Source organism: Xenopus tropicalis, chromosome 1 (assembly GCF_000004195.4).
Source record: "Xenopus tropicalis strain Nigerian chromosome 1, UCB_Xtro_10.0, whole genome shotgun sequence".
NCBI classification, from domain to species: Eukaryota; Metazoa; Chordata; class Amphibia; order Anura; family Pipidae; genus Xenopus; species Xenopus tropicalis.
This window is the reverse complement of record NC_030677.2, coordinates 69,676,785-69,689,283: the sequence shown is the minus strand read 5'-3', so window position 1 is coordinate 69,689,283 and position 12,499 is coordinate 69,676,785. Positions and strand designations below refer to the sequence as shown.

Sequence of the window (12,499 nt, the reverse complement as noted above, 5' to 3'; positions counted from 1 at the left end):
GTGGCGTAATTTCCTGTCTCTGTATGATTAGGATAATGATAATTAATTAAAATAATATGAAAGGGCATGAAACCAAACAAAGTAAGGAAGACACAAAATCGCTCTTAGCAAAGCATTAGCATCACCTGTTTCTTTGGGTGGTGAGCGTAGAGTGTAAGTCCTAATGGCAGTGCCAGTTCTCAGCACCAACCTCACATAAGCCTCAATAGAGTGGAAATAGTAAATAAACCCTTGCATTTGACAAATAGATAAGTGTAAATACTATCCACAAAAACATGTAATTTAAGCAAATTATTTTTTGGGGGGTGATAAAATGTAATATTAGTCGCATGAAACAATAACATTCTGTATTTGTAAATTTCACACACGTTGCAATACTTGCTATATTGTACAAATTAGCAGTTAGGCTGGAATACTGGGGGAAAATGCTACATTATAAACAAAAATAATGATGGATTTGTGAGCATTTTGCACTCTGCACTTGCTTAGTAAATGAGCCCTATTGTGTATTTATTCAGTCATCACAGGCTCTGTTCTTACGTTTGCCTGAATATCTTGATTTAAAAGGCCTTATTTCTAACCACTGGAATTCAGGATTTCCATTCATATTTTAGTCTATAAATTGCTAGGTTTTCTTCTGATCTCAAACAAAAAACATTGTTCGCACCCATGGCGCCAACTGCCTCACCAACTTAGTAAGATCTCAAAGAGTTCCTTGGTATGTGGGATAGATATTTCTTGGCTGAACTGAAATGTCAAGTCATGAATTTTACACTTCCCCCAGTCATTGTCTATTGAAGCTGTTCTTAAAAAAAATCCTTTGTTAAGTCATATTTAAAATAAAAAATCATATTTATCATGTACAAAAACACTGATTATCACTGATGATTATAGATTATAAGTGACATGGACACTGCCAAGCATCATATGGCTCTCTTACAGGAGACAGCAGCCATATTTATAAGAGGGGGCTCCAGTGCCACAAATGTTCCAGATCATAAGATTTTATATTACAGTTATGGCAACATTGTAACATTCTAACCCCTTTGCCTGAAACCTGCCTAAATACTTGTAGATCCAGAGGAAGGAGAAAAACATGATCTGAAACCTTTCCAATTTGCCACTGAGGAGAAAAAAAATCCTTCCTAAATCCACAATAGTAATTGGACCAGTCCCTGGATCAATATTGTAATAAAAGTCAATTTTTTTTAGTAAACCTGCCCCTTTTACTTTGCTAAAAAGTTATTCAAACTTTTCATGAAGCTATCTAATACATCTGTTTGTACAACAACTATACAGCTCTCAGTGTTAAAAAAATATATTTTTGCATATTAAGATCTAAATTCCGTTTCTCTCAGCTGATGTCCTTGTGTCTGATAGAAGGGCCTACTAGTGAACAAAGCATTAGAGAGTTTATTATATGGCCTTGCAACATCAGAGGGGGCAGGGCAGGCATGAGTATATAAATAAAAGCAGATGGACGGAGGAGGAATGGCAAAGGTGCTGGTGAGCGCCTAAGTCACTGGTGGGGTGAGATATGGGCAGAAGTAGGCCCACCACACACACTCTACATGCTAGATAGCACCAGTATGGTTCACCTATATATTTATACATATATATCATATCTTTTTGAGTCACATGCAGGTGCATAATGAGCCAAAGTGCTCCAACTTCCTAGTTACTTACGTGTGTGAAATGCATTGGGGCCAAATTGCTTAATAGGGGGCTCAATGCCCCAGTACTGAGGCCAAAGAGCTCAACAGGGGGCTTTTCTTAGAAGAATACTTTTGTTTCTCCCATCCAGAGTGCAGGATCTGTTGACCCACACCTTGGTGGGGGAAACAATTTTTAGGTGATAGGTGCCCTTTAATGCTTTTACATTTCCTTCTTAAGCAAATGAATTGAGATCAGAAATGATTTATGGCATTTTAAATTACAATTTCTCTACTTTGTGTTTTGCCAAAACCAAACCTCCTACTTAGTTCCCTTAGGCAACAGCTCTGGCATGTCTAGTAGCCATTTCAGTTGGTCTCCATTAGTATAAGCATGTTTTCATTTTATTGAAAACATATTATCCAGGATGTTTGGTACCTGGAGTTTTCTGGAAAAAAAATGTTTTCTTTTATTAGCAAAAAAAGTCCTTTAAAATGGACTTTATTTACAATGGCTTTCCAAATAATAGTCCAATAAAAAGGAAAGGCAGATTAAACCATAGGTGTATATTTATGTAATACATCCCTTACAGAGAAACAATTACAAATGAAATTGTACAAAATAATATCCATTTCCTTTACCCTAGCTTGATTTGTAATACTTTCTCTTTTAGGTATCTTATCTACAAAAATAACTCTTCCTTGTTACTTAGCTGCTGCATAACTGGCATGGAGAGCATCCTGATCACTAAAGAAACAGGTTAGATAGCCTTCGTTTGACTAATTTTCAAATTGAAATATTTGTGTAGACATTTTTTGAATAGTACTTAGCTCCAAGCCTCAGGGATCATAAAAGGACAGGTATTAACGGACCAGTACACCCCCTTGTTTAGCATAGGTTCAATTGAAGGAGAAGGAAAGGCTAAAAAAGAGTTAATTTCAAGCTGCAGGCATACCTTCAGTTTTCTCAATAGAGTCCTTAAGTCTCCCCATATTTCTCCTGTTCAGATGATCAGAAGCCTCATTGGAAAAAAAACGCTGAGCTCTGTAAAGAAAGTTCCCATAATGCCTCGCTTCTGCACCGAGACCAAGACCCGTGTACATGCTCAGTTAGTAAGACTATGAGGAAGCTTCCTGCTGATTGGCTCAGATCCACATTCCTAAGGGGGGAAGTGAGTTCTTAGCATTCTTGAGGGAGGGGGGAGCAGGAGAGGGGACAGAGCTGCGTGTCTCTGGCGCAGGAGAACAGAGGACTCAGTGCAGCGTTTCTGTGAGTGCTTATGGCTGTATTTACATAGATCTTTCTGATAAAGCTTACTCAGTTTTTACCTTTCCTTCTCCTTTAAAAGGGATTGGGCTGAATATATTTTTTGAATATTGATTTAATTACAAAAAATGTATGTAGTTTTGTTATCGTGAGCTAAATAGGGCATACAGGGAAACCAAAACTACTCCATGTTTGGACCATGCCAGGCAGACAATTATATTACCAGTGCAGTTAAACTTATGTTATGCAGGGGGGTTATCTGAGTTTTGTTATCTAATTATCTGCCTTACTAAGACCAAACATGGAGATTCACTGTAGCAGTGCATGTTTCCATGAATCTGTAGCAATAGGTGAATGGGTTGATTTCAAGGCACCTGTGATTTACTGCAGGAGACACAAATCCTTGCCTTAATAAGTGCATGTATCAACATGAAGAATACATTTCATCAAGGAACCTCTTGCACTGCCTGCAAGAAGTCTGCATGTTCTCTTTATGTCATGTGTTAGTTTCCTCCCACACTCACAAGTTAATTTTCTCCTGATAAAAACTCACCATAGTTTGACTGCGATAGAGCCTTAAGGTGGCGACACATGGTCACATTTTTAGCTAGCGATTCTGGTCCTTCAGACTGATTCGTCAGCTTATCTGCCAGTATGCGGGCACCCCCAATGGGCCTAACCAACTGATATCTGGGACCACATCAGCTCACTGATGCAGTACTAGGTCCGACAGCCCATATACCCGCTACTTTGATCAAATTAGAAATCTGCAGATCACACAGTGTATGGCCACCTTTATATTAAAAGAGACTGATGTAAATGATGTATAATTTCTGTAATGGGCAGTCAAATATGTTAAAACAATATAAATAAAAAATAAGAATATGTTCACTTGTAAATACCAGATGTTTCTCTTGAAGATACACACTAATGCTTGCTAGTATATATCTCCAAATCCTGATAAAATTTCCATGTGCTAGGACAGCGCTGTCCAACTGGCGGCCCCCCTCTGTGTGGCCCCCCACCTGTCTGGCTGCTTTGATGGCTTACTCTTGTGTAAGCTTTAAATGGTATCAGTACTGTGATTAACTGCCCCCCCCGCATGGTTCTCACCTCAGATTCAGGCTGTAATCAGGCTACAGCCTGATATGTAATCCCCTGTAATCCCCTGTGTTGTTCACACCTTTTAGTATCTGCATTGTTCACCCCCTGCAGTGTTCAAACCTCAGGCTCAGGCTGTAATCACCCTCAGGAGCAGTAGAAACCCACAAATAATCCCTGCATACTACAAAAAGAACATATACTGAGGTGGTACTGCAATTAAAAAGTTTTTTAATATATAGTTATTGTGCAGACTGTAGGAGCAGTGCCAGCATTGTGTCACTGTAGGCTGCCTGTGTGTGCCATACACACAGGCAGCATAGGGCAAGCAGAGTATGGCACACAGGCAGGGTAGGGAAGACAGAGTAAGGCAGGCAGAGTATGGCACACACAGGCCAAGTTTGTCACAAACCAGCCAAGAATGGCACACACAGTGAAAGTATGGCACACGCAGGCAGGGTAGGGAAGGCAGAGTATGGCACACACAGGCAGGGTAGGGAAGGCAGAGTATGGCACACACAGGCAGGGTAGGGCAGGCAGAGTATGGCACACACAGGCCAAGTATGGCACAAACCAGCCAAGAATGGCACACACAGTGAAAGTATGGCACACAGGCAGGGTAGGGCAGGCAGAGTATGGCACACACAGGCAGGGTAGGGAAGGCAGAGTATGGCACACACAAAGGCAGGGTAGGGCAAGCAGGGTATGGCACACACACAGGCAGGGTAGGGCAGGCAGAGTATGGCAGGTTTTTGCTGTACTACAACCATTAATATGGGTATGGTCATGTGATAACATGGGTGTGGTTTCAAGTGGGTGCAGTTTCAAAAAGGGGAGTGGTCAAAACTGGCTTCCATTATCGGCCCTCCACCACGTAGGTCGGAAAAATTCTGGCCCTTGGTACAACAGAAGTTGGACAGCACTGTGCTAGGATAAAGACCTGCCATTGGGGGGTAGGGTAGAAGCTGTGATTGCTGTAGGTGGGCCCATATGGCCAATACTAAAAAAATAAATGGAAATCATAAGGGTGCTGTCTGAGACAAGGTTCATACCTTGCCTCATGGTAGAAGCTCAGATAGAGTTTAGATGGGACAAATAACCATTTTATGTTTTTCCATCATTGTGGCATGGAAATCGTTGTGATTGATTACAAAAATGTGAACAATTTGGGAAACCGCTATTATGCATATGGAGTTCCAGTCAAACAGTCAAATCATTGTTAATAATTGTTAATAAAATCTGAACTGCTAAAAATCCTAGTATTTTATTAAATCTAAGATTATTAAATAAGAGTCCATGGGCTCAAATACAACACTACTAAGTAGTTTACACAACTTGCCAGACAGTAGTGATTTTGTGTTTGCATGTCTTGGATATGTGCAGAGCAGTCAGTCATCATCCACTATGATAATAGACTTGCATGGACGTTCCTAGGGCGGGACACCTTGAAAGTCTGATGTGTCTGATTCTAAGACTCAAGGCAAAATCTATTGCTCCCTTAACCATGACATTCGACAGTGAGTTTAGTTCATGTCCAAAGGAGGTGTACAATATTTTTTCATGGGCACATTCCAGATAAATTCCAAGGCTCTGTATCTTAAGAGCAACGTAGTATTACATTTTAACCACAAAGTTATATTTACATGAAAATCTGGCTTGTTTCTGTGCAAAAAACAGAGAATTGGGCTAATAGGGGAGAGCAAGGAATATGTGAGATCCTATTATGTCCCAGAGTTTATCAAACCATTTTATAGTTCCTTGAATTTTTCTCCAGCTAACCCAACAGCTTTAGGCTCCAGTGAGAGTCTGAGAGCTGTAGTTTGACAAGTTAGAGGTAAGGTGGGCAAACTATGACGCAATTTTAAATATACATAGACAACTTAGTAGAGGCAAGAGGCTGAGGGAGGCGGCCAAACTATGATGTTAGAGAAATGAAAGCAATTTCCTGCTGATAAGAAGTTGGCAAAGACTAAAGAGGAGGATTGCAGATGGCCAATTTAGTAGCACGGATCTGACAGCAGCTTTTTATTCAGAGAAACTGGCTCATGGGGTGTAATGTAAAAAATCTGCTGTTGAGAATGCAGGCTTACGGCACACTACATGCCTGCCATGGGAATCCACAATGGCAAACATTATGCCGATGGCAGGTGCTGGCACTGCTGTTGAAACACAGGTTACATTTTATAGTGTTGGTTTGTAGCGCATCTGCAGAAACACCCTGTGATGAGCCACAAATTGTTTTATTGTCTTAGGGAGCCTCCCTAATTTCTAACCACAATGCACATCATGCCAATTAAACCAAGTAAGATGAGGCTCTCTGAAAATTGTAGTCTTTACACTGTAAAACAAAATGTCCAGTTAAAAAAACAGAAATGAGGCTTTTAAAGTTTTTTCCTGGAAACCCAAGGAATCCATTAATCGTAGTGCAAATATTGCATGTACTGCAGACTTGCACAGAGCTTTGCATGAAGGTAAGCAGAGACATCCTCAGTGAATGCTTCTTGCTCTGGTGGTCCACAGACCAGCAAATTGTGCTCACAATTACATCAGATAGTCAGGAGATACATGTATCACTTGGGTGCATGGTGAATCTAGCCTTAAGAAATAAGATACACAAAAGCATTGCAACAATTTTAGAGGTTAAAATTATGCAGCAATTTTACTTGTTTTTCCACATTAGACACAGCATTTTTTTAACTACCCTGGTTATCTCAGAGTAGGCAAGGTGTTCACTGATTTGAGCCAAGTATCTTTATGGTGAAAAAGATGTATACTTTTATACAACAAAACTTAATTGATTACCCCAATAAAGTAATCAGAAGTGACATGGGTTTCCCCATCTGGAGTCAGACACCAAAGACAGTATCACTGGGGTCAGCTACTTGGGTATCCAGAAACCAGTAGTCTCCCTGTCTTTCACTTATTAGTGAAAAAATCCCTGGCTTGTCTTGACTCCTATTCCACCAAGTGCCAAAGTACAGCAAATGGATGTTTCACACACAGTCACAAAGCGTTAGATGTAGTGTTAGCTGTACTGAAGAGTAACATTTTTCACATGTTAAAGTTTAACTGATTTCCCCATGTGCAAAACAGTGCTAGATTCTGGCCATGTGGTCTGTTTTGCCCCCCCAAAAAGTGGTCTGTTGCACCAAAAAATACTGACATGATTATTTTGTGCCCCTTACCTTCCACATTAACCAGTGGGATGGGATGGTTCATGATCATGGTTGCTAGGTTCCAAATTACCCTAGCAACTAGTGGTTTGAATGAGAGACATGAATATGAATCAGAGAGTGCCTGATTAGAAAGCCAAGTAATTAAAATTAGCTATAACAATATAATTGTAGTCTCAAAGAGCAATAGTTTTTTGGCTGCCGAGGTGAGGGACCCCCATTTGAAAGCTGGAAAAAGTCAGAAGTGGAAAGCAAATAATAAAGTTGCTAAGAATTGGCCATTAATACTAAAAGCCATTCATAAACTAAAAGTGAATTTTAAGCTGAACCACCCCTTTAAAAAAAAAAAAGCCCACGGTAGTCTATATACTCACAGTGTAACAGTACAGTAAAACCTACAAGTAAAAAACACATATTTTCACAGGTATGCGTACTGGTGTAATATAATAATAAGACCAAAGTTTACCTACAGAATCGAACTTATAAAAGTTACCTGCTGTTTGGTTGCTATGGATTACTAGATCTGTAGAGAAATGTGTACCTTTCATTACATTAATGAAAGTATCACTAAAAAGCAGCAAGCTCTTCCATATTTTTTTTTCTTTACCACTAAGATCTTTATACTTTATGTAGTTTCAATTTTAGGACTTTTATTTTACCTTATGATATCAGTAAATATTACAGTATAGATGTTTGCACAGCATACATTCTCTCCATATTTTCTTACAGACATGGATGCTGCCGCAGTGTTTTTAAGGCTCCTATGTGACTTTGCAAAGAATGAATGTTCTGTACATAAAATTATCTATGGTGCTTTACGCAATATAGTAATTAAAAGAAGATAAACAATTGTACTAACATTTGCTTTCAAAGATAGCATTATCTAGTCTCAGCAGGTGCTTAGGAAAGCCATCAAAACACCTCGGGGATTCTATGGAAATTTCCTGTCTGGTTCAAACTTGTCAAGTTCTACTACTTAGTTGTTAATAAGTTCAGTTTGCAGTGGTAGGAAGTCTTCAAGGTTTCAGGTGCTGCAGAACTACTGTTCTCAGCAGCTCAGCTACTATAGAATTCTGAGAACTGTAGTTGTGCAGCATCTGGAGTGCTGAAGGCTCCCTCTCCTTGGATTACAATGGTGTAAAGTTGCATCAAGGGTAAGGATGCCACCTTTTTTCCTTCCTATTAAAAACCATTGGTATCAAAGGGGTGCCAGATGCAATCCTAATCAAGTAGCTCTTTTTGAATCCAAATAAATTAAATAACTGGGTTCAGTTAACAAATTATATTTGTCTGAGGCTTTTATTACTGGTAATATGTGTACATTTCCTTCCATCTCCCACATTTTGTGCAGCATTAGAGACATTTACACTATAATAATGGGTTTCTGTTTTACACTAACTGCCTCCCCCTGCAAAAGATCCTCCTTTTACCTAATTCTGTTGCCTGTGTCTCTGGCTTACAGATAAGGAGGAGATCAATATACAAGTTTGTTTTATGAATTTCACAGGGGGTGTTTCTTAGGTAAAGCTGTGCCAGTCAAAAAGCCTATGCAGGAGTTCCGGGAGTTGTATTTCAACAACAGCTAGAGTTTTGAAAGTTGGGAATGCCATGATCCTTTCCTGTATTGCCAGTGTTTATTCCTGGTTATGCAATCCCAGTAATTACATCACATGAACTGTCAACTCAAATTCATTAAAAAGACATCAAGTACAGCCCTAGATCTCTCTTACATTACAATTATATATACATACCACGTACAGCCATTCCCTTCCCTATGCTATTCTTTTTTTTAAACTAAGGTAGTATCCTAAATTGTGATTCTAAAATAATATTGGGAAAGCTTAACCAAACATTTGCCATTATATATTGTGACTTCATATTATCCCAGGTACTGTTCATAAACCCTATTTTGTAGTTCCACAATCAGGTGAAACAATCACACATGATCAAATGCATATTGTATAAATGTTTGGTATGATAACACTGGACAAATAGTGTGTCTAGTCTAGTAAGGTAAAAGTACTTTTAGAGCCAGATAATAATAGTTGTATGAGCTTTCTCTATAATAGCATGCAATGGATCTTTGATACTGGTATATTCCATTGTGATATATTATTTTGTTACTTCTATAAAAACATAGGTAGACCCCCAACAATTAGCATTTATAGTTTTAGTGATTTTAGAGGTTATCCCCCCTGAATATTGTACACTGCTTTGAGATAACGCTTAGCAGTGCATTCCAAAGGGCAATGACACAGGGAGTTACTTGTCATGGCTACAAAATAGACAATACTGATAATTGTCTCTATGTGTGTTTTAGCAGAGACAGTTCTCAGTATTGTATATGGGAGGGTATTTTGTGACATTTTGAAGCTGCGACAAGTATTTGGTTACAAGTAGCACCGTGTCATAGCCCTAAGGGACAAATTACAATAGCACAGAGGAGCATTATAGTAAATTAGTAGTCTGCAACATATACCCATGTGGCACAGTAGAGCTGTGGTTTTCTGTACAAATACTGTATGTATATCATTCCCACTACTCACCTTGAATCCTGTGTGCTTGGGATGTCAGTTTACAGAAAGGGAGCTTGAATGTTTTCCAAAGAGAGGAGTAGAAATTAGGTAGAAGAACCCAGAGAATACATGGAAGACTTCTGGTCACAGATCCGTACAAAAGGTAGATCCACTCTTTCACTTGTCGTCAGGGGCAGGCAGGGCTGTACTGCTCGCCTGCTATTCTCCCATAAGACAGCAGGTGCAGGGAATCCTCCTGTTTCTGTGACTGGGTGAGTGGGTTAAATCCCCTTCTTGACTTTTCCTAACGCTGACGAGTGTTTTTGACTAGGTGCGATAATAACCAGGTTTAATAGTGCAATAATAACCCTGTCCCTGGCTGTATCCTCACTCCCTCACTCACTGTCACACCACAAGGTGTCAGTTTCAGTGTCCTTTTTAACTTTAGCTCCTTCTCCAGCCTTGGCTCCGCCCCTCTGCTGCCGAGCTCCACAAGCAGTGCCCTCATTCCCCAGAGGCATTCATAATTAGTGGCTTTGGAGCTAATTGGGAAGCACTTTCAGCATCTGGGTGATAAGGAACTCGTAAAACCAGTCCCCTGTTTTATCATGGCTTCCCTTTAGGGGATGCTGGGTCCAAGTGGGTCCTTGTTCAAAACTTGAATCTCTGCAAAGCCATTAATTATCTCTATGTGCACTGAATACATTCAGTTGTATTGTATAGAAAGTGAATGCTTTTTATTATATAACTTTACAAGCAGTTTTGGCAGCTACAGCATGTGGAATTAATACCACTGTCTGTGTGAATAGTTGTTATTGCTAAATTATATTCTAAACGTTTATAGAAACAATGTGAAGGATGTCATTTATATTTGCTTTCTGTTATGGGAAAAAAAGAAAAAAAAGTATTTTTCAATTCACAGTAGCAGATCCTCTAATATACAATACACTAGTGACCATATGTAAATATATTTAAAATGAATTTTGAGAAGAGCTAAAAAATGTATACAAAAAATTTGCTTAACATACATTTATTTACTTTATTTTGTAAAATATACTCTGGTGAATGAGCTGGGTCCTGTGATTGGACACTTAACTCTGTACTCTGATTGGTGCTTTTAACTACTGTGCAGTTTCAAAAATGTTTTAGCCTATGATTAAGTGCCCCTATTTTTGGCAAGAAATACATCAGGCTGGCTGTGTTTGAGATGCTTTTTTTCTTTAAATAAAATACAATATGTTTTTAACTGCACATTATTCTTCAATGGTCCAGCTTTTTGTGCAAGCCTTTTCGTTTGGAACTTGTTTGGAACCTTCGGGACCTTCATTCACAGCACAGCAAAAGAGTCATGGAGCATGATGGGAAATACATGGTTTACATCACTGTAAGATTTTTAGGACCATACGTGAGTGGTTTGCAAGGGTGGCCCTGGCTGCTGGAGCTGCTTACCTCTTTGCATTTGAAAAAATGGAAAGAGGGACATTATTATACAGGTTAAATTTTGACTATGCACACTTTGTAAGAGCACACCCACTCTACCATCCCAATTAGCAAAAACACAGCCCTTTTTACACGGAGTAGCAGCATGAGGAGTAAGGATGCACACCTGCACACCATAGACACACTGTGGCCCCATGCATTTTTATAATATATTGTGACCCCCATCCATTTCATGACAGACATAGTGGCAGTGTCATTATCCCAAGCCCCTTACAGACTTTAACACAAGTGCACCCCAGGCCTATCATCCTCAGGAATGGAAGGGACAGCACAGTCTCCTCTAACCCTCTAACCCAGGACCCCTGCAGGGTCAGGCTGTTATGCCACTGGCTGTAACAAGCTCTCAGAGCTGGCAGGAGAGAAGAAATTTGATTCCGCAGGCTGTGCAGTGATAATCGGTACAATTGGGAGGGTATGGTGTATAACTTCATCTGCAACCTTGTGCTGTTAATTGGTCACAGAACTTTTAAGTGACTCCTAATAACTGTATAATTTTCAACTGTGTTAACAGTGTAGCAATTCCTTCTTACAAACATGAATAACTTACCTATAATAAATACAAAGCCAAAATAAATGCAACAAATTCCAACTGAATTCAGTTCTTCATTATAAACTAAAAGTTCAAGCAACACACAAGTCCCTATCCCATGTTAATTAATTAGACAAATGTATATGTTTTAAGGGATATTTGTCTCTTTTAGTGTAGAAAGTAAAAATTCTGTTTGTGCACTTTGTGCAACTCCCACTCAACATTCTCAAAATGTGAGTGAAGCAAGCTCAGGGAATGTAAGGGGTGGCACTGGTAAATACTGGTAAATCCACTAACAGGATCAGTCACATAAGAAACTCTAGCAGCAAATTAATTATTCCTTTAGGCTAATGCCACACCTTGCGTATGGCGTATATTTTCATCAAGCTGAAAAATGATGCCAAAAATATGTGCTATATGCACCTACCTGTGCCTGCAGCCGAATGAATGGAATATGCTTGGGTGCAGGCACATGTAGCCGAAATCCGCCTAAAAATGCGAGTGAATGCAAATCTTGCATTTTTATGAGGATATTGGCTACATGTGCCTGCACCCGAGTGTATTCCATTCATTCGGGTGCAGACACAGGTAGGAGTGTATGGCGCATATTTTCAGCAAGTGTTTTTTGGAAATATCGCCATACGCTCCTACCTGTGCCTGCACCCGAACGAATGAAATACACTCGGGTGCAGGCACATGTAGCCTATATCCGCGAAGATACAAAGTCTCGCGGTTTTTTGGCGGACATCAGCTACATGTGC

General features: G+C 39.6%; 1 protein-coding gene across 2 annotated transcripts in view; it reads right to left on the bottom strand.

The window, feature by feature from the left end:
• The window catches only part of ugt8 (UDP glycosyltransferase 8), a 39,824-nt gene extending 29,652 nt beyond the window's left edge, over nucleotides 1-10,172 (bottom strand). Inside the window, exon 1 of one of the 2 annotated variants that reach the window (XM_002934246.5) lies at nucleotides 9,740-10,172. The gene's annotated coding sequence lies outside the window, so the exon portion shown is untranslated. Of the gene's footprint in view, nucleotides 1-125; nucleotides 212-9,739 lie in introns of those variants that run through there. The other variant, XM_012955544.3, reaches the window with a different exon arrangement.
• Nucleotides 10,173-12,499: the final 2,327 nt, after the last annotated feature.